At 46.6% G+C, this 25,944-nt stretch overlaps 23 non-coding genes across 23 annotated transcripts; 11 read left to right on the top strand and 12 right to left on the bottom strand.

The window, feature by feature from the left end:
• Window positions 1–917: 917 nt before the first annotated feature.
• trnag-ucc (transfer RNA glycine (anticodon UCC)) lies at window positions 918–989 on the bottom strand. Its single transcript has one exon. It is a non-coding gene; the product is annotated as a tRNA-Gly (tRNA).
• A 650-nt stretch (window positions 990–1,639) lies between these two features.
• On the top strand, window positions 1,640–1,781 carry LOC148810367 (U4 spliceosomal RNA). The gene has a single exon (XR_016086780.1). It is a non-coding gene; the product is annotated as a U4 spliceosomal RNA (small nuclear RNA).
• Window positions 1,782–3,163: 1,382 nt separating this feature from the next.
• trnag-ucc (transfer RNA glycine (anticodon UCC)) lies at window positions 3,164–3,235 on the bottom strand. Its single transcript has one exon. It is a non-coding gene; the product is annotated as a tRNA-Gly (tRNA).
• A 650-nt stretch (window positions 3,236–3,885) lies between these two features.
• On the top strand, window positions 3,886–4,027 carry LOC148810369 (U4 spliceosomal RNA). Its single transcript, XR_016086646.1, has one exon. It is a non-coding gene; the product is annotated as a U4 spliceosomal RNA (small nuclear RNA).
• Window positions 4,028–5,409: 1,382 nt separating this feature from the next.
• trnag-ucc (transfer RNA glycine (anticodon UCC)) lies at window positions 5,410–5,481 on the bottom strand. Its single transcript has one exon. It is a non-coding gene; the product is annotated as a tRNA-Gly (tRNA).
• A 650-nt stretch (window positions 5,482–6,131) lies between these two features.
• LOC148810371 (U4 spliceosomal RNA) lies at window positions 6,132–6,273 on the top strand. Its single transcript, XR_016086701.1, has one exon. It is a non-coding gene; the product is annotated as a U4 spliceosomal RNA (small nuclear RNA).
• A 1,382-nt stretch (window positions 6,274–7,655) lies between these two features.
• On the bottom strand, window positions 7,656–7,727 carry trnag-ucc (transfer RNA glycine (anticodon UCC)). The gene has a single exon. It is a non-coding gene; the product is annotated as a tRNA-Gly (tRNA).
• Window positions 7,728–8,377: 650 nt separating this feature from the next.
• On the top strand, window positions 8,378–8,519 carry LOC148810373 (U4 spliceosomal RNA). The gene has a single exon (XR_016086647.1). It is a non-coding gene; the product is annotated as a U4 spliceosomal RNA (small nuclear RNA).
• Window positions 8,520–9,901: 1,382 nt separating this feature from the next.
• Window positions 9,902–9,973, bottom strand: trnag-ucc (transfer RNA glycine (anticodon UCC)). The gene has a single exon. It is a non-coding gene; the product is annotated as a tRNA-Gly (tRNA).
• Window positions 9,974–10,623: 650 nt separating this feature from the next.
• Window positions 10,624–10,765, top strand: LOC148810375 (U4 spliceosomal RNA). The gene has a single exon (XR_016086648.1). It is a non-coding gene; the product is annotated as a U4 spliceosomal RNA (small nuclear RNA).
• Window positions 10,766–12,142: 1,377 nt separating this feature from the next.
• trnag-ucc (transfer RNA glycine (anticodon UCC)) lies at window positions 12,143–12,214 on the bottom strand. Its single transcript has one exon. It is a non-coding gene; the product is annotated as a tRNA-Gly (tRNA).
• Window positions 12,215–12,864: 650 nt separating this feature from the next.
• On the top strand, window positions 12,865–13,006 carry LOC148810377 (U4 spliceosomal RNA). Its single transcript, XR_016086649.1, has one exon. It is a non-coding gene; the product is annotated as a U4 spliceosomal RNA (small nuclear RNA).
• A 1,377-nt stretch (window positions 13,007–14,383) lies between these two features.
• trnag-ucc (transfer RNA glycine (anticodon UCC)) lies at window positions 14,384–14,455 on the bottom strand. Its single transcript has one exon. It is a non-coding gene; the product is annotated as a tRNA-Gly (tRNA).
• A 650-nt stretch (window positions 14,456–15,105) lies between these two features.
• On the top strand, window positions 15,106–15,247 carry LOC148810379 (U4 spliceosomal RNA). Its single transcript, XR_016086650.1, has one exon. It is a non-coding gene; the product is annotated as a U4 spliceosomal RNA (small nuclear RNA).
• A 1,382-nt stretch (window positions 15,248–16,629) lies between these two features.
• On the bottom strand, window positions 16,630–16,701 carry trnag-ucc (transfer RNA glycine (anticodon UCC)). Its single transcript has one exon. It is a non-coding gene; the product is annotated as a tRNA-Gly (tRNA).
• A 650-nt stretch (window positions 16,702–17,351) lies between these two features.
• Window positions 17,352–17,493, top strand: LOC148810381 (U4 spliceosomal RNA). Its single transcript, XR_016086781.1, has one exon. It is a non-coding gene; the product is annotated as a U4 spliceosomal RNA (small nuclear RNA).
• A 1,377-nt stretch (window positions 17,494–18,870) lies between these two features.
• On the bottom strand, window positions 18,871–18,942 carry trnag-ucc (transfer RNA glycine (anticodon UCC)). Its single transcript has one exon. It is a non-coding gene; the product is annotated as a tRNA-Gly (tRNA).
• Window positions 18,943–19,592: 650 nt separating this feature from the next.
• LOC148810383 (U4 spliceosomal RNA) lies at window positions 19,593–19,734 on the top strand. Its single transcript, XR_016086651.1, has one exon. It is a non-coding gene; the product is annotated as a U4 spliceosomal RNA (small nuclear RNA).
• A 1,382-nt stretch (window positions 19,735–21,116) lies between these two features.
• On the bottom strand, window positions 21,117–21,188 carry trnag-ucc (transfer RNA glycine (anticodon UCC)). The gene has a single exon. It is a non-coding gene; the product is annotated as a tRNA-Gly (tRNA).
• A 650-nt stretch (window positions 21,189–21,838) lies between these two features.
• LOC148810385 (U4 spliceosomal RNA) lies at window positions 21,839–21,980 on the top strand. The gene has a single exon (XR_016086782.1). It is a non-coding gene; the product is annotated as a U4 spliceosomal RNA (small nuclear RNA).
• A 1,377-nt stretch (window positions 21,981–23,357) lies between these two features.
• On the bottom strand, window positions 23,358–23,429 carry trnag-ucc (transfer RNA glycine (anticodon UCC)). The gene has a single exon. It is a non-coding gene; the product is annotated as a tRNA-Gly (tRNA).
• Window positions 23,430–24,079: 650 nt separating this feature from the next.
• LOC148810387 (U4 spliceosomal RNA) lies at window positions 24,080–24,221 on the top strand. Its single transcript, XR_016086653.1, has one exon. It is a non-coding gene; the product is annotated as a U4 spliceosomal RNA (small nuclear RNA).
• Window positions 24,222–25,603: 1,382 nt separating this feature from the next.
• trnag-ucc (transfer RNA glycine (anticodon UCC)) lies at window positions 25,604–25,675 on the bottom strand. The gene has a single exon. It is a non-coding gene; the product is annotated as a tRNA-Gly (tRNA).
• Between the last annotated feature and the right edge of the window lie 269 nt (window positions 25,676–25,944).

The raw sequence follows: 25,944 nt of genomic DNA on the forward strand, positions 1-25,944 counted from the left end.
GTCGTGGAAAAACGCACTGTGTTTCGGCTCGGGAAACATCCTGCATGTTTTCTGTGTGTATAGCTGTCTTTTAACGCATACTGAATTCATTCGAAATCATTGATTTCTCCAATTACCAGGGGGCCTTATTGCACCTGCGAGAAGCATTCTTTTAATGAAACAGATTTACTCCGGGGAAAGGCAGCATGATATTGAGAGTTGCTCAAGCTTTCAGCACCCGTATCGGACTGCGTGTAAGCAGACATCGCTCAGAATGCCCTTTAAGATTCTCGTAGCGGCGCCCGGCTTTTGTCTGTCAAATGCTAGGTTGCGCTTCTTCGTGCTGCATCGCCGGCATGAGTGGAGCTTTTAAAACGTCTGTTCTTACTGCGCCCCATAAGAAATCATTTGTCCCCGTTCAAAAGAGATTGTGCGATGTCCTGCAGCGTTCGCAAGGCAAACCTTTGACAGTTTGAAAAGAGGAATTTATTCTGCTTCCTGTTCTTGCAGTAGTTACAAAGTCGAACGTCTTTACACGATCTGCTGCAGTTTTCAGTGGGCGGGCTTTGTCAAATGGCTTGGAAAAAGGCACTGTGTTTCGGCTCGGGAAACACCCTGCATGTTTTCTGTGTGTATAGCTGTCTTTTAACGCATACAGAACTCATTCGAAATCATTGATTTCTCCAATTAACAGGGGCCCTTTTTGAACCTGCGAGAAGCTGTCTTTCAATGTAACAGATTTACTCCGGGGAAAGGCAGCATGATATTGAGAGTTTCTCAAGTTTTCAGCACCCATATCGGACTGCGTGTATGCAGACATCGCAAAGAATCCCCTGTAAGATTCTCCCCCAATTCATTTGTGCAACCTCTTTCAAAAAAGGCTTTGCTTTGCTGGTCACATTTTTAGGTTCATAAGAGAAGTTACAGACACTCGGCGCTGCGTTGGCCGGGAATCGAACCCGGGTCAACTGCTTGGAAGGCAGCTATGCTCACCACTATACCACCAACGCACAGCTGCTGGAGCCCTGCAGGACACCACCAGATAATGCTCACGATATCGGACGCTGTCTCCGGGACGTGCTGATTCCACACATCGTGAACAAATCATGATACTGTTAGTTACTGTAGCTAGACGTTCAAATGAGTTTCATGGCCAGATGGACTGTTTCCTCCAGCGGTATAGTATTGCAGTGAGACAGCACGATGCCTGCAAGACTATGTCACGCTAAACGCCACAGATTGTGTTTGTCCGTTCGTGTCAGTCGTCCTGCAGCTACGGGAAGTGGGACACAGACATGCTGCAATGCTTTCAGGGCGTTATGATTTGTTTGTGCAACACCCGAGAAGAGTACTTGTGGCTTGAATGTGAACTGTACGTGGCCGCCCCCTTTCCTCTGTAGTGCATGATTTCCTCCCGGCATGCCCTTCGTCATTGTTCTGTCATCTTGTATTTAATGGGTTGTATTTCTGCTGCTGAAAATAAGCAACGGTTTTCTCACAACGCCCTTTGTTCCCAACGGAGACCTTGTCTGTCATGAAATTCTTCAAAACCTCGAGCTATAAGAAGAAGACGACAAATATGAAGCGTTACAGCAACGACATGCCATGAGACGATTGATAACGATTTCCATAGGATCCCCGCGGTTGCCTGGCAACCGTCAGCTTTGCGCAGTGGCAGTATCGTAGCCTGTGAGGTTTAGCCGAGGCGCGATTATTGCTAGTTGAAAACTTTTCCCAATACCCCGCTTCCGCCGGTTTGCAATACAATCGGCGAAAGCAATTTTTGACAGTCTCGTCAGAGACTGAGCAAGGTGTTTAAAGACAGATTTTGTCATGGTGACATCATGGTAGAAAGAAATGAACTTGTTTCTTGTCGACAGAAACCCTCTTTAGCTCTTTCAGCGTTATGCAGGGAACAGATCTGTCGAGAACACTTTTGAGTCAGCGCGAAACGCCGTGTTCTGTCAGTTTGATTTCATATTGCTCGTAGCGGCGCCCGGCTTTTGTCTGTCAAACGCTAGGTTGCGCTTCTTCATGCTGCATCGTCGCATGAGTGGAGCTTTTTAAACGTCTGTACTTACTGCGCCCCATAAGAAATCATTTGTCCCCGTTCAAAAGAGATTGTGCGATGTCCTGCAGCGTTCGCAAAGCAAACCTTTGACAGTTTGAAAAGAGGAATTTATTCTGCTTCCTGTGCTTGCAGTAGTTACAAAGTTGAACGTGTTTAAACGATCTGCTGCAGTTTTCAGTGGGTGGGCTTTGTCAAAGTCGTGGAAAAACGCACTGTGTTTCGGCTCGGGAAACATCCTGCATGTTTTCTGTGTGTATAGCTGTCTTTTAACGCATACAGAATTCATTCGAAATCATTGATTTCTCCAATTACCAGGGGGCCTTATTGAACCTGCGAGAAGCATTCTTTTAATGAAACAGATTTACTCCGGGGAAAGGCAGCATGATATTGAGAGTTGCTCAAGCTTTCAGCACCCGTATCGGACTGCGTGTAAGCAGACATCGCTCAGAATGCCCTTTAAGATTCTCGTAGCGGCGCCCGGCTTTTGTCTGTCAAATGCTAGGTTGCGCTTCTTCGTGCTGCATCGCTGGCATGAGTGGAGCTTTTAAAACGTCTGTTCTTACTGCGCCCCATAAGAAATCATTTGTCCCCGTTCAAAAGAGATTGTGCGATGTCCTGCAGCGTTCGCAAGGCAAACCTTTGACAGTTTGAAAAGAGGAATTTATTCTGCTTCCTGTTCTTGCAGTAGTTACAAAGTCGAACGTCTTTACACGATCTGCTGCAGTTTTCAGTGGGCGGGCTTTGTCAAATGGCTTGGAAAAAGGCACTGTGTTTCGGCTCGGGAAACACCCTGCATGTTTTCTGTGTGTATAGCTGTCTTTTAACGCATACAGAACTCATTCGAAATCATTGATTTCTCCAATTAACAGGGGCCCTTTTTGAACCTGCGAGAAGCTGTCTTTCAATGTAACAGATTTACTCCGGGGAAAGGCAGCATGATATTGAGAGTTTCTCAAGTTTTCAGCACCCATATCGGACTGCGTGTATGCAGACATCGCAAAGAATCCCCTGTAAGATTCTCCCCCAATTCATTTGTGCAACCTCTTTCAAAAAAGGCTTTGCTTTGCTGGTCACATTTTTAGGTTCATAAGAGAAGTTACAGACACTCGGCGTTGCGTTGGCCGGGAATCGAACCCGGGTCAACTGCTTGGAAGGCAGCTATGCTCACCACTATACCACCAACGCACAGATGCTGGAGCCCTGCAGGACACCACCAGATAATGCTCACGATATCGGACGCTGTCTCCGGGACGTGCTGATTCCACACATCGTGAACAAATCATGATATTGTTAGTTACTGTAGCTAGACGTTCAAATGAGTTTCATGGCCAGATGGACTGTTTCCTCCAGCGGTATAGTATTGCAGTGAGACAGCACGATGCCTGCAAGACTATGTCACGCTAAACGCCACAGATTGTGTTTGTCCGTTCGTGTCAGTCGTCCTGCAGCTACGGGAAGTGGGACACAGACATGCTGCAATGCTTTCAGGGCGTTATGATTTGTTTGTGCAACATCCGAGAAGAGTACTTGTGGCTTGAATGTGAACTGTACGTGGCCGCCCCCTTTCCTCTGTAGTGCATGATTTCCTCCCGGCATGCCCTTCGTCATTGTTCTGTCATCTTGTATTTAATGGGTTGTATTTCTGCTGCTGAAAATAAGCAACGGTTTTCTCACAACGCCCTTTGTTCCCAACGGAGACCTTGTCTGTCATGAAATTCTTCAAAACCTCGAGCTATAAGAAGAAGACGACAAATATGAAGCGTTACAGCAACGACATGCCATGAGACGATTGATAACGATTTCCATAGGATCCCCGCGGTTGCCTGGCAACCGTCAACTTTGCGCAGTGGCAGTATCGTAGCCTGTGAGGTTTAGCCGAGGCGCGATTATTGCTAGTTGAAAACTTTTCCCAATACCCCGCTTCCGCCGGTTTGCAATACAATCGGCGAAAGCAATTTTTGACAGTCTCGTCAGAGACTGAGCAAGGTGTTTAAAGACAGATTTTGTCATGGTGACATCATGGTAGAAAGAAATGAACTTGTTTCTTGTCGACAGAAACGCTCTTTAGCTCTTTCAGCGTTATGCAGGGAACAGATCTGTCGAGAACACTTTTGAGTCAGCGCGAAACGCCGTGTTCTGTCAGTTTGATTTCATATTGCTCGTAGCGGCGCCCGGCTTTTGTCTGTCAAACGCTAGGTAGCGCTTCTTCATGCTGCATCGTCGCATGAGTGGAGCTTTTTAAACGTCTGTACTTACTGCGCCCCATAAGAAATCATTTGTCCCCGTTCAAAAGAGATTGTGCGATGTCCTGCAGCGTTCGCAAAGCAAACCTTTGACAGTTTGAAAAGAGGAATTTATTCTGCTTCCTGTGCTTGCAGTAGTTACAAAGTTGAACGTGTTTAAACGATCTGCTGCAGTTTTCAGTGGGTGGGCTTTGTCAAAGTCGTGGAAAAACGCACTGTGTTTCGGCTCGGGAAACATCCTGCATGTTTTCTGTGTGTATAGCTGTCTTTTAACGCATACAGAATTCATTCGAAATCATTGATTTCTCCAATTACCAGGGGGCCTTATTGAACCTGCGAGAAGCATTCTTTTAATGAAACAGATTTACTCCGGGGAAAGGCAGCATGATATTGAGAGTTGCTCAAGCTTTCAGCACCCGTATCGGACTGCGTGTAAGCAGACATCGCTCAGAATGCCCTTTAAGATTCTCGTAGCGGCGCCCGGCTTTTGTCTGTCAAATGCTAGGTTGCGCTTCTTCGTGCTGCATCGCCGGCATGAGTGGAGCTTTTAAAACGTCTGTTCTTACTGCGCCCCATAAGAAATCATTTGTCCCCGTTCAAAAGAGATTGTGCGATGTCCTGCAGCGTTCGCAAGGCAAACCTTTGACAGTTTGAAAAGAGGAATTTATTCTGCTTCCTGTTCTTGCAGTAGTTACAAAGTCGAACGTCTTTACAAGATCTGCTGCAGTTTTCAGTGGGCGGGCTTTGTCAAATGGCTTGGAAAAAGGCACTGTGTTTCGGCTCGGGAAACACCCTGCATGTTTTCTGTGTGTATAGCTGTTTTTTAACGCATACAGAACTCATTCGAAATCATTGATTTCTCCAATTAACAGGGGCCCTTTTTGAACCTGCGAGAAGCTGTCTTTCAATGTAACAGATTTACTCCGGGGAAAGGCAGCATGATATTGAGAGTTTCTCAAGTTTTCAGCACCCATATCGGACTGCGTGTATGCAGACATCGCAAAGAATCCCCTGTAAGATTCTCCCCCAATTCATTTGTGCAACCTCTTTCAAAAAAGGCTTTGCTTTGTTAGTCACATTTTTAGGTTCATAAGAGAAGTTACAGACACTCGGCGCTGCGTTGGCCGGGAATCGAACCCGGGTCAACTGCTTGGAAGGCAGCTATGCTCACCACTATACCACCAACGCACAGCTGCTGGAGCCCTGCAGGACACCACCAGATAATGCTCACGATATCGGACGCTGTCTCCGGGACGTGCTGATTCCACACATCGTGAACAAATCATGATATTGTTAGTTACTGTAGCTAGACGTTCAAATGAGTTTCATGGCCAGATGGACTGTTTCCTCCAGCGGTATAGTATTGCAGTGAGACAGCACGATGCCTGCAAGACTATGTCACGCTAAACGCCACAGATTGTGTTTGTCCGTTCGTGTCAGTCGTCCTGCAGCTACGGGAAGTGGGACACAGACATGCTGCAATGCTTTCAGGGCGTTATGATTTGTTTGTGCAACATCCGAGAAGAGTACTTGTGGCTTGAATGTGAACTGTACGTGGCCGCCCCCTTTCCTCTGTAGTGCATGATTTCCTCCCGGCATGCCCTTCGTCATTGTTCTGTCATCTTGTATTTAAAGGGTTGTATTTCTGCTGCTGAAAATAAGCAACGGTTTTCTCACAACGCCCTTTGTTCCCAACGGAGACCTTGTCTGTCATGAAATTCTTCAAAACCTCGAGCTATAAGAAGAAGACGACAAATATGAAGCGTTACAGCAACGACATGCCATGAGACGATTGATAACGATTTCCATAGGATCCCCGCGGTTGCCTGGCAACCGTCAGCTTTGCGCAGTGGCAGTATCGTAGCCTGTGAGGTTTAGCCGAGGCGCGATTATTGCTAGTTGAAAACTTTTCCCAATTCCCCGCTTCCGCCGGTTTGCAATACAATCGGCGAAAGCAATTTTTGACAGTCTCGTCAGAGACTGAGCAAGGTGTTTAAAGACAGATTTTGTCATGGTGACATCATGGTAGAAAGAAATGAACTTGTTTCTTGTCGACAGAAACGCTCTTTAGCTCTTTCAGCGTTATGCAGGGAACAGATCTGTCGAGAACACTTTTGAGTCAGCGCGAAACGCCGTGTTCTGTCAGTTTGATTTCATATTGCTCGTAGCGGCGCCCGGCTTTTGTCTGTCAAACGCTAGGTTGCGCTTCTTCATGCTGCATCGTCGCATGAGTGGAGCTTTTTAAACGTCTGTACTTACTGCGCCCCATAAGAAATCATTTGTCCCCGTTCAAAAGAGATTGTGCGATGTCCTGCAGCGTTCGCAAAGCAAACCTTTGACAGTTTGAAAAGAGGAATTTATTCTGCTTCCTGTGCTTGCAGTAGTTACAAAGTTGAACGTCTTTACACGATCTGCTGCAGTTTTCAGTGGGCGGGCTTTGTCAAAGTCGTGGAAAAACGCACTGTGTTTCGGCTCGGGAAACATCCTGCATGTTTTCTGTGTGTATAGCTGTCTTTTAACGCATACAGAATTCATTCGAAATCATTGATTTCTCCAATTACCAGGGGGCCTTATTGAACCTGCGAGAAGCATTCTTTTAATGAAACAGATTTACTGCGGGGAAAGGCAGCATGATATTGAGAGTTGCTCAAGCTTTCAGCACCCGTATCGGACTGCGTGTAAGCAGACATCGCTCAGAATGCCCTTTAAGATTCTCGTAGCGGCGCCCGGCTTTTGTCTGTCAAATGCTAGGTTGCGCTTCTTCGTGCTGCATCGCCGGCATGAGTGGTGCTTTTAAAACGTCTGTTCTTACTGCGCCCCATAAGAAATCATTTGTCCCCGTTCAAAAGAGATTGTGCGATGTCCTGCAGCGTTCGCAAGGCAAACCTTTGACAGTTTGAAAAGAGGAATTTATTCTGCTTCCTGTTCTTGCAGTAGTTACAAAGTCGAACGTCTTTACACGATCTGCTGCAGTTTTCAGTGGGCGGGCTTTGTCAAATGGCTTGGAAAAAGGCACTGTGTTTCGGCTCGGGAAACACCCTGCATGTTTTCTGTGTGTATAGCTGTCTTTTAACGCATACAGAACTCATTCGAAATCATTGATTTCTCCAATTAACAGGGGCCCTTTTTGAACCTGCGAGAAGCTGTCTTTCAATGTAACAGATTTATTCCGGGGAAAGGCAGCAAGATATTGAGAGTTTCTCAAGTTTTCAGCACCCATATCGGACTGCGTGTATGCAGACATCGCAAAGAATCCCCTGTAAGTTTCTCCCCCAATTCATTTGTGCAACCTCTTTCAAAAAAGGCTTTGCTTTGCTGGTCACATTTTTAGGTTCATAAGAGAAGTTACAGACACTCGGCGCTGCGTTGGCCGGGAATCGAACTCGGGTCAACTGCTTGGAAGGCAGCTATGCTCACCACTATACCACCAACGCACAGCTGCTGGAGCCCTGCAGGACACCACCAGATAATGCTCACGATATCGGACGCTGTCTCCGGGACGTGCTGATTCCACACATCGTGAACAAATCATGATATTGTTAGTTACTGTAGCTAGACGTTCAAATGAGTTTCATGGCCAGATGGACTGTTTCCTCCAGCGGTATAGTATTGCAGTGAGACAGCACGATGCCTGCAAGACTATGTCACGCTAAACGCCACAGATTGTGTTTGTCCGTTCGTGTCAGACGTCCTGCAGCTACGGGAAGTGGGACACAGACATGCTGCAATGCTTTCAGGGCGTTATGATTTGTTTGTGCAACATCCGAGAAGAGTACTTGTGGCTTGAATGTGAACTGTACGTGGCCGCCCCCTTTCCTCTGTAGTGCATGATTTCCTCCCGGCATGCCCTTCGTCATTGTTCTGTCATCTTGTATTTAAAAGGTTGTATTTCTGCTGCTGAAAATAAGCAACGGTTTTCTCACAACGCCCTTTGTTCCCAACGGAGACCTTGTCTGTCATGAAATTCTTCAAAACCTCGAGCTATAAGAAGAAGACGACAAATATGAAGCGTTACAGCAACGACATGCCATGAGACGATTGATAACGATTTCCATAGGATCCCCGCGGTTGCCTGGCAACCGTCAACTTTGCGCAGTGGCAGTATCGTAGCCTGTGAGGTTTAGCCGAGGCGCGATTATTGCTAGTTGAAAACTTTTCCCAATACCCCGCTTCCGCCGGTTTGCAATACAATCGGCGAAAGCAATTTTTGACAGTCTCGTCAGAGACTGAGCAAGGTGTTTAAAGACAGATTTTGTCATGGTGACATCATGGTAGAAAGAAATGAACTTGTTTCTTCTCGACAGAAACGATCTTTAGCTCTTTCAGCGTTATGCAGGGAACAGATCTGTCGAGAACACTTTTGAGTCAGCGCGAAACGCCGTGTTCTGTCAGTTTGATTTCATATTGCTCGTAGCGGCGCCCGGCTTTTGTCTGTCAAACGCTAGGTTGCGCTTCTTCATGCTGCATCGTCGCATGAGTGGAGCTTTTTAAACGTCTGTACTTACTGCGCCCCATAAGAAATCATTTGTCCCCGTTCAAAAGAGATTGTGCGATGTCCTGCAGCGTTCGCAAAGCAAACCTTTGACAGTTTGAAAAGAGGAATTTATTCTGCTTCCTGTGCTTGCAGTAGTTACAAAGTTGAACGTCTTTACACGATCTGCTGCAGTTTTCAGTGGGCGGGCTTTGTCAAAGTCGTGGAAAAACGCACTGTGTTTCGGCTCGGGAAACATCCTGCATGTTTTCTGTGTGTATAGCTGTCTTTTAACGCATACAGAATTCATTCGAAATCATTGATTTCTCCAATTACCAGGGGGCCTTATTGAACCTGCGAGAAGCATTCTTTTATTGAAACAGATTTACTGCGGGGAAAGGCAGCATGATATTGAGAGTTGCTCAAGCTTTCAGCACCCGTATCGGACTGCGTGTAAGCAGACATCGCTCAGAATGCCCTTTAAGATTCTCGTAGCGGCGCCCGGCTTTTGTCTGTCAAATGCTAGGTTGCGCTTCTTCGTGCTGCATCGCCGGCATGAGTGGTGCTTTTAAAACGTCTGTTCTTACTGCGCCCCATAAGAAATCATTTGTCCCCGTTCAAAAGAGATTGTGCGATGTCCTGCAGCGTTCGCAAGGCAAACCTTTGACAGTTTGAAAAGAGGAATTTATTCTGCTTCCTGTTCTTGCAGTAGTTACAAAGTCGAACGTCTTTACACGATCTGCTGCAGTTTTCAGTGGGCGGGCTTTGTCAAATGGCTTGGAAAAAGGCACTGTGTTTCGGCTCGGGAAACACCCTGCATGTTTTCTGTGTGTATAGCTGTCTTTTAACGCATACAGAACTCATTCGAAATCATTGATTTCTCCAATTAACAGGGGCCCTTTTTGAACCTGCGAGAAGCTGTCTTTCAATGTAACAGATTTATTCCGGGGAAAGGCAGCAAGATATTGAGAGTTTCTCAAGTTTTCAGCACCCATATCGGACTGCGTGTATGCAGACATCGCAAAGAATCCCCTGTAAGTTTCTCCCCCAATTCATTTGTGCAACCTCTTTCAAAAAAGGCTTTGCTTTGCTGGTCACATTTTTAGGTTCATAAGAGAAGTTACAGACACTCGGCGCTGCGTTGGCCGGGAATCGAACGCGGGTCAACTGCTTGGAAGGCAGCTATGCTCACCACTATACCACCAACGCACAGCTGCTGGAGCCCTGCAGGACACCACCAGATAATGCTCACGATATCGGACGCTGTCTCCGGGACGTGCTGATTCCACACATCGTGAACAAATCATGATATTGTTAGTTACTGTAGCTAGACGTTCAAATGAGTTTCATGGCCAGATGGACTGTTTCCTCCAGCGGTATAGTATTGCAGTGAGACAGCACGATGCCTGCAAGACTATGTCACGCTAAACGCCACAGATTGTGTTTGTCCGTTCGTGTCAGACGTCCTGCAGCTACGGGAAGTGGGACACAGACATGCTGCAATGCTTTCAGGGCGTTATGATTTGTTTGTGCAACATCCGAGAAGAGTACTTGTGGCTTGAATGTGAACTGTACGTGGCCGCCCCCTTTCCTCTGTAGTGCATGATTTCCTCCCGGCATGCCCTTCGTCATTGTTCTGTCATCTTGTATTTAAAAGGTTGTATTTCTGCTGCTGAAAATAAGCAACGGTTTTCTCACAACGCCCTTTGTTCCCAACGGAGACCTTGTCTGTCATGAAATTCTTCAAAACCTCGAGCTATAAGAAGAAGACGACAAATATGAAGCGTTACAGCAACGACATGCCATGAGACGATTGATAACGATTTCCATAGGATCCCCGCGGTTGCCTGGCAACCGTCAACTTTGCGCAGTGGCAGTATCGTAGCCTGTGAGGTTTAGCCGAGGCGCGATTATTGCTAGTTGAAAACTTTTCCCAATACCCCGCTTCCGCCGGTTTGCAATACAATCGGCGAAAGCAATTTTTGACAGTCTCGTCAGAGACTGAGCAAGGTGTTTAAAGACAGATTTTGTCATGGTGACATCATGGTAGAAAGAAATGAACTTGTTTCTTGTCGACAGAAACGCTCTTTAGCTCTTTCAGCGTTATGCAGGGAACAGATCTGTCGAGAACACTTTTGAGTCAGCGCGAAACGCCGTGTTCTGTCAGTTTGATTTCATATTGCTCGTAGCGGCGCCCGGCTTTTGTCTGTCAAACGCTAGGTTGCGCTTCTTCATGCTGCATCGTCGCATGAGTGGAGCTTTTTAAACGTCTGTACTTACTGCGCCCCATAAGAAATCATTTGTCCCCGTTCAAAAGAGATTGTGCGATGTCCTGCAGCGTTCGCAAAGCAAACCTTTGACAGTTTGAAAAGAGGAATTTATTCTGCTTCCTGTGCTTGCAGTAGTTACAAAGTTGAACGTCTTTACACGATCTGCTGCAGTTTTCAGTGGGCGAGCTTTGTCAAAGTCGTGGAAAAACGCACTGTGTTTCGGCTCGGGAAACATCCTGCATGTTTTCTGTGTGTATAGCTGTCTTTTAACGCATACAGAATTCATTCGAAATCATTGATTTCTCCAATTACCAGGGGGCCTTATTGAACCTGCGAGAAGCATTCTTTTAATGAAACAGATTTACTCCGGGGAAAGGCAGCATGATATTGAGAGTTGCTCAAGCTTTCAGCACCCGTATCGGACTGCGTGTAAGCAGACATCGCTCAGAATGCCCTTTAAGATTCTCGTAGCGGCGCCCGGCTTTTGTCTGTCAAATGCTAGGTTGCGCTTCTTCGTGCTGCATCGCCGGCATGAGTGGAGCTTTTAAAACGTCTGTTCTTACTGCGCCCCATAAGAAATCATTTGTCCCCGTTCAAAAGAGATTGTGCGATGTCCTGCAGCGTTCGCAAGGCAAACCTTTGACAGTTTGAAAAGAGGAATTTATTCTGCTTCCTGTTCTTGCAGTAGTTACAAAGTCGAACGTCTTTACACGATCTGCTGCAGTTTTCAGTGGGCGGGCTTTGTCAAATGGCTTGGAAAAAGGCACTGTGTTTCGGCTCGGGAAACACCCTGCATGTTTTCTGTGTGTATAGCTGTCTTTTAACGCATACAGAACTCATTCGAAATCATTGATTTCTCCAATTAACAGGGGCCCTTTTTGAACCTGCGAGAAGCTGTCTTTCAATGTAACAGATTTACTCCGGGGAAAGGCAGCATGATATTGAGAGTTTCTCAAGTTTTCAGCACCCATATCGGACTGCGTGTATGCAGACATCGCAAAGAATCCCCTGTAAGATTCTCCCCCAATTCATTTGTGCAAGCTCTTTCAAAAAAGGCTTTGCTGGTCACATTTTTAGGTTCATAAGAGAAGTTACAGACACTCGGCGCTGCGTTGGCCGGGAATCGAACGCGGGTCAACTGCTTGGAAGGCAGCTATGCTCACCACTATACCACCAACGCACAGCTGCTGGAGCCCTGCAGGACACCACCAGATAATGCTCACGATATCGGACGCTGTCTCCGGGACGTGCTGATTCCACACATCGTGAACAAATCATGATATTGTTAGTTACTGTAGCTAGACGTTCAAATGAGTTTCATGGCCAGATGGACTGTTTCCTCCAGCGGTATAGTATTGCAGTGAGACAGCACGATGCCTGCAAGACTATGTCACGCTAAACGCCACAGATTGTGTTTGTCCGTTCGTGTCAGTCGTCCTGCAGCTACGGGAAGTGGGACACAGACATGCTGCAATGCTTTCAGGGCGTTATGATTTGTTTGTGCAACATCCGAGAAGAGTACTTGTGGCTTGAATGTGAACTGTACGTGGCCGCCCCCTTTCCTCTGTAGTGCATGATTTCCTCCCGGCATGCCCTTCGTCATTGTTCTGTCATCTTGTATTTAAAAGGTTGTATTTCTGCTGCTGAAAATAAGCAACGGTTTTCTCACAACGCCCTTTGTTCCCAACGGAGACCTTGTCTGTCATGAAATTCTTCAAAACCTCGAGCTATAAGAAGAAGACGACAAATATGAAGCGTTACAGCAACGACATGCCATGAGACGATTGATAACGATTTCCATAGGATCCCCGCGGTTGCCTGGCAACCGTCAACTTTGCGCAGTGGCAGTATCGTAGCCTGTGAGGTTTAGCCGAGGCGCGATTATTGCTAGTTGAAAACTTTTCCCAATACCCCGCTTCCGCCGGTTTGCAATACAATCGGCGAAAGCAATTTTTGACAGTCTCGTCAGAGACTGAGCAAGGTGTTTAAAGACAGATTTTGTCATGGTGACATCATGGTAGAAAGAAATGAACTTGTTTCTTCTCGACAGAAACGCTCTTTAGCTCTTTCAGCGTTATGCAGGGAACAGATCTGTCGAGAACACTTTTGAGTCAGCGCGAAACGCCGTGTTCTGTCAGTTTGATTTCATATTGCTCGTAGCGGCGCCCGGCTTTTGTCTGTCAAACGCTAGGTTGCGCTTCTTCATGCTGCATCGTCGCATGAGTGGAGCTTTTTAAACGTCTGTACTTACTGCGCCCCATAAGAAATCATTTGTCCCCGTTCAAAAGAGATTGTGCGATGTCCTGCAGCGTTCGCAAAGCAAACCTTTGACAGTTTGAAAAGAGGAATTTATTCTGCTTCCTGTGCTTGCAGTAGTTACAAAGTTGAACGTCTTTACACGATCTGCTGCAGTTTTCAGTGGGCGAGCTTTGTCAAAGTCGTGGAAAAACGCACTGTGTTTCGGCTCGGGAAACATCCTGCATGTTTTCTGTGTGTATAGCTGTCTTTTAACGCATACTGAATTCATTCGAAATCATTGATTTCTCCAATTACCAGGGGGCCTTATTGAACCTGCGAGAAGCATTCTTTTAATGAAACAGATTTACTCCGGGGAAAGGCAGCATGATATTGAGAGTTGCTCAAGCTTTCAGCACCCGTATCGGACTGCGTGTAAGCAGACATCGCTCAGAATGCCCTTTAAGATTCTCGTAGCGGCGCCCGGCTTTTGTCTGTCAAATGCTAGGTTGCGCTTCTTCGTGCTGCATCGCCGGCATGAGTGGAGCTTTTAAAACGTCTGTTCTTACTGCGCCCCATAAGAAATCATTTGTCCCCGTTCAAAAGAGATTGTGCGATGTCCTGCAGCGTTCGCAAGGCAAACCTTTGACAGTTTGAAAAGAGGAATTTATTCTGCTTCCTGTTCTTGCAGTAGTTACAAAGTCGAACGTCTTTACACGATCTGCTGCAGTTTTCAGTGGGCGGGCTTTGTCAAATGGCTTGGAAAAAGGCACTGTGTTTCGGCTCGGGAAACACCCTGCATGTTTTCTGTGTGTATAGCTGTCTTTTAACGCATACAGAACTCATTCGAAATCATTGATTTCTCCAATTAACAGGGGCCCTTTTTGAACCTGCGAGAAGCTGTCTTTCAATGTAACAGATTTACTCCGGGGAAAGGCAGCATGATATTGAGAGTTTCTCAAGTTTTCAGCACCCATATCGGACTGCGTGTATGCAGACATCGCAAAGAATCCCCTGTAAGATTCTCCCCCAATTCATTTGTGCAAGCTCTTTCAAAAAAGGCTTTGCTGGTCACATTTTTAGGTTCATAAGAGAAGTTACAGACACTCGGCGCTGCGTTGGCCGGGAATCGAACGCGGGTCAACTGCTTGGAAGGCAGCTATGCTCACCACTATACCACCAACGCACAGCTGCTGGAGCCCTGCAGGACACCACCAGATAATGCTCACGATATCGGACGCTGTCTCCGGGACGTGCTGATTCCACACATCGTGAACAAATCATGATATTGTTAGTTACTGTAGCTAGACGTTCAAATGAGTTTCATGGCCAGATGGACTGTTTCCTCCAGCGGTATAGTATTGCAGTGAGACAGCACGATGCCTGCAAGACTATGTCACGCTAAACGCCACAGATTGTGTTTGTCCGTTCGTGTCAGTCGTCCTGCAGCTACGGGAAGTGGGACACAGACATGCTGCAATGCTTTCAGGGCGTTATGATTTGTTTGTGCAACATCCGAGAAGAGTACTTGTGGCTTGAATGTGAACTGTACGTGGCCGCCCCCTTTCCTCTGTAGTGCATGATTTCCTCCCGGCATGCCCTTCGTCATTGTTCTGTCATCTTGTATTTAAAAGGTTGTATTTCTGCTGCTGAAAATAAGCAACGGTTTTCTCACAACGCCCTTTGTTCCCAACGGAGACCTTGTCTGTCATGAAATTCTTCAAAACCTCGAGCTATAAGAAGAAGACGACAAATATGAAGCGTTACAGCAACGACATGCCATGAGACGATTGATAACGATTTCCATAGGATCCCCGCGGTTGCCTGGCAACCGTCAACTTTGCGCAGTGGCAGTATCGTAGCCTGTGAGGTTTAGCCGAGGCGCGATTATTGCTAGTTGAAAACTTTTCCCAATACCCCGCTTCCGCCGGTTTGCAATACAATCGGCGAAAGCAATTTTTGACAGTCTCGTCAGAGACTGAGCAAGGTGTTTAAAGACAGATTTTGTCATGGTGACATCATGGTAGAAAGAAATGAACTTGTTTCTTCTCGACAGAAACGCTCTTTAGCTCTTTCAGCGTTATGCAGGGAACAGATCTGTCGAGAACACTTTTGAGTCAGCGCGAAACGCCGTGTTCTGTCAGTTTGATTTCATATTGCTCGTAGCGGCGCCCGGCTTTTGTCTGTCAAACGCTAGGTTGCGCTTCTTCATGCTGCATCGTCGCATGAGTGGAGCTTTTTAAACGTCTGTACTTACTGCGCCCCATAAGAAATCATTTGTCCCCGTTCAAAAGAGATTGTGCGATGTCCTGCAGCGTTCGCAAAGCAAACCTTTGACAGTTTGAAAAGAGGAATTTATTCTGCTTCCTGTGCTTGCAGTAGTTACAAAGTTGAACGTCTTTACACGATCTGCTGCAGTTTTCAGTGGGCGAGCTTTGTCAAAGTCGTGGAAAAACGCACTGTGTTTCGGCTCGGGAAACATCCTGCATGTTTTCTGTGTGTATAGCTGTCTTTTAACGCATACTGAATTCATTCGAAATCATTGATTTCTCCAATTACCAGGGGGCCTTATTGCACCTGCGAGAAGCATTCTTTTAATGAAACAGATTTACTCCGGGGAAAGGCAGCATGATATTGAGAGTTGCTCAAGCTTTCAGCACCCGTATCGGACTGCGTGTAAGCAGACATCGCTCAGAATGCCCTTTAAGATTCTCGTAGCGGCGCCCGGCTTTTGTCTGTCAAATGCTAGGTTGCGCTTCTTCGTGCTGCATCGCCGGCATGAGTGGAGCTTTTAAAACGTCTGTTCTTACTGCGCCCCATAAGAAATCATTTGTCCCCGTTCAAAAGAGATTGTGCGATGTCCTGCAGCGTTCGCAAGGCAAACCTTTGACAGTTTGAAAAGAGGAATTTATTCTGCTTCCTGTTCTTGCAGTAGTTACAAAGTCGAACGTCTTTACACGATCTGCTGCAGTTTTCAGTGGGCGGGCTTTGTCAAATGGCTTGGAAAAAGGCACTGTGTTTCGGCTCGGGAAACACCCTGCATGTTTTCTGTGTGTATAGCTGTCTTTTAACGCATACAGAACTCATTCGAAATCATTGATTTCTCCAATTAACAGGGGCCCTTTTTGAACCTGCGAGAAGCTGTCTTTCAATGTAACAGATTTACTCCGGGGAAAGGCAGCATGATATTGAGAGTTTCTCAAGTTTTCAGCACCCATATCGGACTGCGTGTATGCAGACATCGCAAAGAATCCCCTGTAAGATTCTCCCCCAATTCATTTGTGCAACCTCTTTCAAAAAAGGCTTTGCTTTGCTGGTCACATTTTTAGGTTCATAAGAGAAGTTACAGACACTCGGCGCTGCATTGGCCGGGAATCGAACCCGGGTCAACTGCTTGGAAGGCAGCTATGCTCACCACTATACCACCAACGCACAGCTGCTGGAGCCCTGCAGGACACCACCAGATAATGCTCACGATATCGGACGCTGTCTCCGGGACGTGCTGATTCCACACATCGTGAACAAATCATGATACTGTTAGTTACTGTAGCTAGACGTTCAAATGAGTTTCATGGCCAGATGGACTGTTTCCTCCAGCGGTATAGTATTGCAGTGAGACAGCACGATGCCTGCAAGACTATGTCACGCTAAACGCCACAGATTGTGTTTGTCCGTTCGTGTCAGTCGTCCTGCAGCTACGGGAAGTGGGACACAGACATGCTGCAATGCTTTCAGGGCGTTATGATTTGTTTGTGCAACACCCGAGAAGAGTACTTGTGGCTTGAATGTGAACTGTACGTGGCCGCCCCCTTTCCTCTGTAGTGCATGATTTCCTCCCGGCATGCCCTTCGTCATTGTTCTGTCATCTTGTATTTAATGGGTTGTATTTCTGCTGCTGAAAATAAGCAACGGTTTTCTCACAACGCCCTTTGTTCCCAACGGAGACCTTGTCTGTCATGAAATTCTTCAAAACCTCGAGCTATAAGAAGAAGACGACAAATATGAAGCGTTACAGCAACGACATGCCATGAGACGATTGATAACGATTTCCATAGGATCCCCGCGGTTGCCTGGCAACCGTCAGCTTTGCGCAGTGGCAGTATCGTAGCCTGTGAGGTTTAGCCGAGGCGCGATTATTGCTAGTTGAAAACTTTTCCCAATACCCCGCTTCCGCCGGTTTGCAATACAATCGGCGAAAGCAATTTTTGACAGTCTCGTCAGAGACTGAGCAAGGTGTTTAAAGACAGATTTTGTCATGGTGACATCATGGTAGAAAGAAATGAACTTGTTTCTTGTCGACAGAAACCCTCTTTAGCTCTTTCAGCGTTATGCAGGGAACAGATCTGTCGAGAACACTTTTGAGTCAGCGCGAAACGCCGTGTTCTGTCAGTTTGATTTCATATTGCTCGTAGCGGCGCCCGGCTTTTGTCTGTCAAACGCTAGGTTGCGCTTCTTCATGCTGCATCGTCGCATGAGTGGAGCTTTTTAAACGTCTGTACTTACTGCGCCCCATAAGAAATCATTTGTCCCCGTTCAAAAGAGATTGTGCGATGTCCTGCAGCGTTCGCAAAGCAAACCTTTGACAGTTTGAAAAGAGGAATTTATTCTGCTTCCTGTGCTTGCAGTAGTTACAAAGTTGAACGTCTTTACACGATCTGCTGCAGTTTTCAGTGGGCGGGCTTTGTCAAAGTCGTGGAAAAACGCACTGTGTTTCGGCTCGGGAAACATCCTGCATGTTTTCTGTGTGTATAGCTGTCTTTTAACGCATACAGAATTCATTCGAAATCATTGATTTCTCCAATTACCAGGGGGCCTTATTGAACCTGCGAGAAGCATTCTTTTAATGAAACAGATTTACTGCGGGGAAAGGCAGCATGATATTGAGAGTTGCTCAAGCTTTCAGCACCCGTATCGGACTGCGTGTAAGCAGACATCGCTCAGAATGCCCTTTAAGATTCTCGTAGCGGCGCCCGGCTTTTGTCTGTCAAATGCTAGGTTGCGCTTCTTCGTGCTGCATCGCCGGCATGAGTGGAGCTTTTAAAACGTCTGTTCTTACTGCGCCCCATAAGAAATCATTTGTCCCCGTTCAAAAGAGATTGTGCGATGTCCTGCAGCGTTCGCAAGGCAAACCTTTGACAGTTTGAAAAGAGGAATTTATTCTGCTTCCTGTTCTTGCAGTAGTTACAAAGTCGAACGTCTTTACACGATCTGCTGCAGTTTTCAGTGGGCGAGCTTTGTCAAATGGCTTGGAAAAAGGCACTGTGTTTCGGCTCGGGAAACACCCTGCATGTTTTCTGTGTGTATAGCTGTCTTTTAACGCATACAGAACTCATTCGAAATCATTGATTTCTCCAATTAACAGGGGCCCTTTTTGAACCTGCGAGAAGCTGTCTTTCAATGTAACAGATTTACTCCGGGGAAAGGCAGCATGATATTGAGAGTTTCTCAAGTTTTCAGCACCCATATCGGACTGCGTGTATGCAGACATCGCAAAGAATCCCCTGTAAGATTCTCCCCCAATTCATTTGTGCAAGCTCTTTCAAAAAAGGCTTTGCTGGTCACATTTTTAGGTTCATAAGAGAAGTTACAGACACTCGGCGCTGCGTTGGCCGGGAATCGAACGCGGGTCAACTGCTTGGAAGGCAGCTATGCTCACCACTATACCACCAACGCACAGCTGCTGGAGCCCTGCAGGACACCACCAGATAATGCTCACGATATCGGACGCTGTCTCCGGGACGTGCTGATTCCACACATCGTGAACAAATCATGATATTGTTAGTTACTGTAGCTAGACGTTCAAATGAGTTTCATGGCCAGATGGACTGTTTCCTCCAGCGGTATAGTATTGCAGTGAGACAGCACGATGCCTGCAAGACTATGTCACGCTAAACGCCACAGATTGTGTTTGTCCGTTCGTGTCAGTCGTCCTGCAGCTACGGGAAGTGGGACACAGACATGCTGCAATGCTTTCAGGGCGTTATGATTTGTTTGTGCAACATCCGAGAAGAGTACTTGTGGCTTGAATGTGAACTGTACGTGGCCGCCCCCTTTCCTCTGTAGTGCATGATTTCCTCCCGGCATGCCCTTCGTCATTGTTCTGTCATCTTGTATTTAAAAGGTTGTATTTCTGCTGCTGAAAATAAGCAACGGTTTTCTCACAACGCCCTTTGTTCCCAACGGAGACCTTGTCTGTCATGAAATTCTTCAAAACCTCGAGCTATAAGAAGAAGACGACAAATATGAAGCGTTACAGCAACGACATGCCATGAGACGATTGATAACGATTTCCATAGGATCCCCGCGGTTGCCTGGCAACCGTCAACTTTGCGCAGTGGCAGTATCGTAGCCTGTGAGGTTTAGCCGAGGCGCGATTATTGCTAGTTGAAAACTTTTCCCAATACCCCGCTTCCGCCGGTTTGCAATACAATCGGCGAAAGCAATTTTTGACAGTCTCGTCAGAGACTGAGCAAGGTGTTTAAAGACAGATTTTGTCATGGTGACATCATGGTAGAAAGAAATGAACTTGTTTCTTCTCGACAGAAACGCTCTTTAGCTCTTTCAGCGTTATGCAGGGAACAGATCTGTCGAGAACACTTTTGAGTCAGCGCGAAACGCCGTGTTCTGTCAGTTTGATTTCATATTGCTCGTAGCGGCGCCCGGCTTTTGTCTGTCAAACGCTAGGTTGCGCTTCTTCATGCTGCATCGTCGCATGAGTGGAGCTTTTTAAACGTCTGTACTTACTGCGCCCCATAAGAAATCATTTGTCCCCGTTCAAAAGAGATTGTGCGATGTCCTGCAGCGTTCGCAAAGCAAACCTTTGACAGTTTGAAAAGAGGAATTTATTCTGCTTCCTGTGCTTGCAGTAGTTACAAAGTTGAACGTCTTTACACGATCTGCTGCAGTTTTCAGTGGGCGAGCTTTGTCAAAGTCGTGGAAAAACGCACTGTGTTTCGGCTCGGGAAACATCCTGCATGTTTTCTGTGTGTATAGCTGTCTTTTAACGCATACTGAATTCATTCGAAATCATTGATTTCTCCAATTACCAGGGGGCCTTATTGCACCTGCGAGAAGCATTCTTTTAATGAAACAGATTTACTCCGGGGAAAGGCAGCATGATATTGAGAGTTGCTCAAGCTTTCAGCACCCGTATCGGACTGCGTGTAAGCAGACATCGCTCAGAATGCCCTTTAAGATTCTCGTAGCGGCGCCCGGCTTTTGTCTGTCAAATGCTAGGTTGCGCTTCTTCGTGCTGCATCGCCGGCATGAGTGGAGCTTTTAAAACGTCTGTTCTTACTGCGCCCCATAAGAAATCATTTGTCCCCGTTCAAAAGAGATTGTGCGATGTCCTGCAGCGTTCGCAAGGCAAACCTTTGACAGTTTGAAAAGAGGAATTTATTCTGCTTCCTGTTCTTGCAGTAGTTACAAAGTCGAACGTCTTTACACGATCTGCTGCAGTTTTCAGTGGGCGGGCTTTGTCAAATGGCTTGGAAAAAGGCACTGTGTTTCGGCTCGGGAAACACCCTGCATGTTTTCTGTGTGTATAGCTGTCTTTTAACGCATACAGAACTCATTCGAAATCATTGATTTCTCCAATTAACAGGGGCCCTTTTTGAACCTGCGAGAAGCTGTCTTTCAATGTAACAGATTTACTCCGGGGAAAGGCAGCATGATATTGAGAGTTTCTCAAGTTTTCAGCACCCATATCGGACTGCGTGTATGCAGACATCGCAAAGAATCCCCTGTAAGATTCTCCCCCAATTCATTTGTGCAACCTCTTTCAAAAAAGGCTTTGCTTTGCTGGTCACATTTTTAGGTTCATAAGAGAAGTTACAGACACTCGGCGCTGCATTGGCCGGGAATCGAACCCGGGTCAACTGCTTGGAAGGCAGCTATGCTCACCACTATACCACCAACGCACAGCTGCTGGAGCCCTGCAGGACACCACCAGATAATGCTCACGATATCGGACGCTGTCTCCGGGACGTGCTGATTCCACACATCGTGAACAAATCATGATACTGTTAGTTACTGTAGCTAGACGTTCAAATGAGTTTCATGGCCAGATGGACTGTTTCCTCCAGCGGTATAGTATTGCAGTGAGACAGCACGATGCCTGCAAGACTATGTCACGCTAAACGCCACAGATTGTGTTTGTCCGTTCGTGTCAGTCGTCCTGCAGCTACGGGAAGTGGGACACAGACATGCTGCAATGCTTTCAGGGCGTTATGATTTGTTTGTGCAACACCCGAGAAGAGTACTTGTGGCTTGAATGTGAACTGTACGTGGCCGCCCCCTTTCCTCTGTAGTGCATGATTTCCTCCCGGCATGCCCTTCGTCATTGTTCTGTCATCTTGTATTTAATGGGTTGTATTTCTGCTGCTGAAAATAAGCAACGGTTTTCTCACAACGCCCTTTGTTCCCAACGGAGACCTTGTCTGTCATGAAATTCTTCAAAACCTCGAGCTATAAGAAGAAGACGACAAATATGAAGCGTTACAGCAACGACATGCCATGAGACGATTGATAACGATTTCCATAGGATCCCCGCGGTTGCCTGGCAACCGTCAGCTTTGCGCAGTGGCAGTATCGTAGCCTGTGAGGTTTAGCCGAGGCGCGATTATTGCTAGTTGAAAACTTTTCCCAATACCCCGCTTCCGCCGGTTTGCAATACAATCGGCGAAAGCAATTTTTGACAGTCTCGTCAGAGACTGAGCAAGGTGTTTAAAGACAGATTTTGTCATGGTGACATCATGGTAGAAAGAAATGAACTTGTTTCTTGTCGACAGAAACCCTCTTTAGCTCTTTCAGCGTTATGCAGGGAACAGATCTGTCGAGAACACTTTTGAGTCAGCGCGAAACGCCGTGTTCTGTCAGTTTGATTTCATATTGCTCGTAGCGGCGCCCGGCTTTTGTCTGTCAAACGCTAGGTTGCGCTTCTTCATGCTGCATCGTCGCATGAGTGGAGCTTTTTAAACGTCTGTACTTACTGCGCCCCATAAGAAATCATTTGTCCCCGTTCAAAAGAGATTGTGCGATGTCCTGCAGCGTTCGCAAAGCAAACCTTTGACAGTTTGAAAAGAGGAATTTATTCTGCTTCCTGTGCTTGCAGTAGTTACAAAGTTGAACGTCTTTACACGATCTGCTGCAGTTTTCAGTGGGCGGGCTTTGTCAAAGTCGTGGAAAAACGCACTGTGTTTCGGCTCGGGAAACATCCTGCATGTTTTCTGTGTGTATAGCTGTCTTTTAACGCATACAGAATTCATTCGAAATCATTGATTTCTCCAATTACCAGGGGGCCTTATTGAACCTGCGAGAAGCATTCTTTTAATGAAACAGATTTACTGCGGGGAAAGGCAGCATGATATTGAGAGTTGCTCAAGCTTTCAGCACCCGTATCGGACTGCGTGTAAGCAGACATCGCTCAGAATGCCCTTTAAGATTCTCGTAGCGGCGCCCGGCTTTTGTCTGTCAAATGCTAGGTTGCGCTTCTTCGTGCTGCATCGCCGGCATGAGTGGAGCTTTTAAAACGTCTGTTCTTACTGCGCCCCATAAGAAATCATTTGTCCCCGTTCAAAAGAGATTGTGCGATGTCCTGCAGCGTTCGCAAGGCAAACCTTTGACAGTTTGAAAAGAGGAATTTATTCTGCTTCCTGTTCTTGCAGTAGTTACAAAGTCGAACGTCTTTACACGATCTGCTGCAGTTTTCAGTGGGCGGGCTTTGTCAAATGGCTTGGAAAAAGGCACTGTGTTTCGGCTCGGGAAACACCCTGCATGTTTTCTGTGTGTATAGCTGTCTTTTAACGCATACAGAACTCATTCGAAATCATTGATTTCTCCAATTAACAGGGGCCCTTTTTGAACCTGCGAGAAGCTGTCTTTCAATGTAACAGATTTACTCCGGGGAAAGGCAGCATGATATTGAGAGTTTCTCAAGTTTTCAGCACCCATATCGGACTGCGTGTATGCAGACATCGCAAAGAATCCCCTGTAAGATTCTCCCCCAATTCATTTGTGCAACCTCTTTCAAAAAAGGCTTTGCTGGTCACATTTTTAGGTTCATAAGAGAAGTTACAGACACTCGGCGCTGCGTTGGCCGGGAATCGAACGCGAGTCAACTGCTTGGAAGGCAGCTATGCTCACCACTATACCACCAACGCACAGCTGCTGGAGCCCTGCAGGACACCACCAGATAATGCTCACGATATCGGACGCTGTCTCCGGGACGTGCTGATTCCACACATCGTGAACAAATCATGATATTGTTAGTTACTGTAGCTAGACGTTCAAATGAGTTTCATGGCCAGATGGACTGTTTCCTCCAGCGGTATAGTATTGCAGTGAGACAGCACGATGCCTGCAAGACTATGTCACGCTAAACGCCACAGATTGTGTTTGTCCGTTCGTGTCAGTCGTCCTGCAGCTACGGGAAGTGGGACACAGACATGCTGCAATGCTTTCAGGGCGTTATGATTTGTTTGTGCAACATCCGAGAAGAGTACTTGTGGCTTGAATGTGAACTGTACGTGGCCGCCCCCTTTCCTCTGTAGTGCATGATTTCCTCCCGGCATGCCCTTCGTCATTGTTCTGTCATCTTGTATTTAAAAGGTTGTATTTCTGCTGCTGAAAATAAGCAACGGTTTTCTCACAACGCCCTTTGTTCCCAACGGAGACCTTGTCTGTCATGAAATTCTTCAAAACCTCGAGCTATAAGAAGAAGACGACAAATATGAAGCGTTACAGCAACGACATGCCATGAGACGATTGATAACGATTTCCATAGGATCCCCGCGGTTGCCTGGCAACCGTCAACTTTGCGCAGTGGCAGTATCGTAGCCTGTGAGGTTTAGCCGAGGCGCGATTATTGCTAGTTGAAAACTTTTCCCAATACCCCGCTTCCGCCGGTTTGCAATACAATCGGCGAAAGCAATTTTTGACAGTCTCGTCAGAGACTGAGCAAGGTGTTTAAAGACAGATTTTGTCATGGTGACATCATGGTAGAAAGAAATGAACTTGTTTCTTCTCGACAGAAACGCTCTTTAGCTCTTTCAGCGTTATGCAGGGAACAGATCTGTCGAGAACACTTTTGAGTCAGCGCGAAACGCCGTGTTCTGTCAGTTTGATTTCATATTGCTCGTAGCGGCGCCCGGCTTTTGTCTGTCAAACGCTAGGTTGCGCTTCTTCATGCTGCATCGTCGCATGAGTGGAGCTTTTTAAACGTCTGTACTTACTGCGCCCCATAAGAAATCATTTGTCCCCGTTCAAAAGAGATTGTGCGATGTCCTGCAGCGTTCGCAAAGCAAACCTTTGACAGTTTGAAAAGAGGAATTTATTCTGCTTCCTGTGCTTGCAGTAGTTACAAAGTTGAACGTCTTTACACGATCTGCTGCAGTTTTCAGTGGGCGAGCTTTGTCAAAGTCGTGGAAAAACGCACTGTGTTTCGGCTCGGGAAACATCCTGCATGTTTTCTGTGTGTATAGCTGTCTTTTAACGCATACAGAATTCATTCGAAATCATTGATTTCTCCAATTACCAGGGGGCCTTATTGAACCTGCGAGAAGCATTCTTTTAATGAAACAGATTTACTCCGGGGAAAGGCAGCATGATATTGAGAGTTGCTCAAGCTTTCAGCACCCGTATCGGACTGCGTGTAAGCAGACATCGCTCAGAATGCCCTTTAAGATTCTCGTAGCGGCGCCCGGCTTTTGTCTGTCAAATGCTAGGTTGCGCTTCTTCGTGCTGCATCGCCGGCATGAGTGGAGCTTTTAAAACGTCTGTTCTTACTGCGCCCCATAAGAAATCATTTGTCCCCGTTCAAAAGAGATTGTGCGATGTCCTGCAGCGTTCGCAAGGCAAACCTTTGACAGTTTGAAAAGAGGAATTTATTCTGCTTCCTGTTCTTGCAGTAGTTACAAAGTCGAACGTCTTTACACGATCTGCTGCAGTTTTCAGTGGGCGGGCTTTGTCAAATGGCTTGGAAAAAGGCACTGTGTTTCGGCTCGGGAAACACCCTGCATGTTTTCTGTGTGTATAGCTGTCTTTTAACGCATACAGAACTCATTCGAAATCATTGATTTCTCCAATTAACAGGGGCCCTTTTTGAACCTGCGAGAAGCTGTCTTTCAATGTAACAGATTTACTCCGGGGAAAGGCAGCATGATATTGAGAGTTTCTCAAGTTTTCAGCACCCATATCGGACTGCGTGTATGCAGACATCGCAAAGAATCCCCTGTAAGATTCTCCCCCAATTCATTTGTGCAACCTCTTTCAAAAAAGGCTTTGCTTTGCTGGTCACATTTTTAGGTTCATAAGAGAAGTTACAGACACTCGGCGCTGCATTGGCCGGGAATCGAACCCGGGTCAACTGCTTGGAAGGCAGCTATGCTCACCACTATACCACCAACGCACAGCTGCTGGAGCCCTGCAGGACACCACCAGATAATGCTCACGATATCGGACGCTGTCTCCGGGACGTGCTGATTCCACACATCGTGAACAAATCATGATACTGTTAGTTACTGTAGCTAGACGTTCAAATGAGTTTCATGGCCAGATGGACTGTTTCCTCCAGCGGTATAGTATTGCAGTGAGACAGCACGATGCCTGCAAGACTATGTCACGCTAAACGCCACAGATTGTGTTTGTCCGTTCGTGTCAGTCGTCCTGCAGCTACGG

The sequence above is a fragment of the Atractosteus spatula genome (assembly GCF_055471065.1).
Source record: "Atractosteus spatula isolate fAtrSpa1 chromosome 26 unlocalized genomic scaffold, fAtrSpa1.hap1 SUPER_26_unloc_1, whole genome shotgun sequence".
In the NCBI taxonomy this organism is placed as follows: domain Eukaryota; kingdom Metazoa; phylum Chordata; class Actinopteri; order Semionotiformes; family Lepisosteidae; genus Atractosteus; species Atractosteus spatula.